This window comes from Trachymyrmex cornetzi, unplaced genomic scaffold (assembly GCF_001594075.2).
Source record: "Trachymyrmex cornetzi isolate Tcor2-1 unplaced genomic scaffold, Tcor1.1 C3896850, whole genome shotgun sequence".
In the NCBI taxonomy this organism is placed as follows: Eukaryota; Metazoa; Arthropoda; class Insecta; order Hymenoptera; family Formicidae; genus Trachymyrmex; species Trachymyrmex cornetzi.
In genome coordinates, this window is record NW_017295145.1 from 1 (window position 1) to 1,378 (window position 1,378).

At 33.5% G+C, this 1,378-nt stretch overlaps 1 pseudogene; it reads left to right on the forward strand.

Moving 5' to 3' along the window:
• The first annotated feature begins 603 nt into the window (after nucleotides 1–603).
• Nucleotides 604–1,314, forward strand: LOC108757347 (MORN repeat-containing protein 5 pseudogene; annotated as a pseudogene).
• Nucleotides 1,315–1,378: the final 64 nt, after the last annotated feature.

Sequence of the window (1,378 nt, forward strand, 5' to 3'; positions counted from 1 at the left end):
ATAACATTTCATCAGAAATTGTACTTACAAAAAATCTTAAAAATCTTACGATATTGCATAATTAACATATATGAAAAATTCTGAGGAAAAAATGTAGATTTTCTGAAAAATATTCATATTCGTATAAAAAAATGTGAGAAAGTTATAAAATTATAGAGAAATTCTGAAAAATTATATGAAAAATTTTGAGAAAAATTTTCACCAGAAATATTACAAAAAATTTTGATATTCTAGCAATCGGTTTAAGCGTCCTGTATGTATATAATTATTTTGATAGTCCAACAGAATTTATTTTCAGATCTGTATCTACCCAAGAAGAACAAGAAAATCAAAATGTCAATTCGACAAAAATCTCAGGTAGTCTAAGAATGACTTATATATAAAGTCATTCTTAGATCATCTAAGATCGCGATTTTTATCATGACCAAAAAATGACGTAAATTCGATCAATATGACGTCAAATTGACATTATTTTTATTTTCTTGTTCTCCTTGGATAGTTAGATGTTTAGATGCTTTAGCGAAACCGTTCTTTCCGTGTAGAATCATAATATCGCACCGACTAATTAGCGCTGATTAATTCTATTCTTGTTTATCAGAAGTCGTGTTAGAGGGAGAATTCCGGGACGGCATGCTTCATGGTCGTGGAAGTATATATTGGCCACGTGGGCAAAGAATGGATGCTGTTTGGAATCGCGGAAAAATGGAGCAAAGGCGCTATACGTTCGCAGACGGTTTATCGTATCGAGAAAACGATTGGGATTATTGCGCATATCCCGATAGGCGGTTAGCATCAGATTCTTAACATAGCAGCTAAATGAGAATTCATCCCGCGTATTCATGGATAGTAAAAATATTTCAGATTTTATAACTGCGTGGTGAATGGATTGAAACCAGCCGGAGAAGTATTGAAAACCAATGACCAGCCTACTAAGATTATTCCTCCGTACTGCTACGACACCGGTGCTGGAATGTTCGATCCAGACAGTAATTGCGTAACATCATATCGCAATTGCAAAAAAGTAAAGATATCTCTCGGCAGTGATAAAGATGTAAACAATACATATCTATTTATTCTCGTGAAGGACAAATGTAGGTTTAAATTTAATAAATTACAAAGGTGCTCAAGATTCCAACGGCGATAGAAAGTGCATGGATAAAAAACAATTGCCGAAAAGGCTGGTCAGAGCCAACTGGCCATCAGGAATGGTTACATGAATATTGGCAATCGGGAACGGCGGATTTTGCAACGTTACCACATGTTTCGCAAGATGACGAAGCGGGAATTTGGTGGCAAAGGTACAAATATAAATATTTCAAACAATTAAAAATAATGTAGTTATATAATACAAAATATTCTAATAAAATAATATAATTAT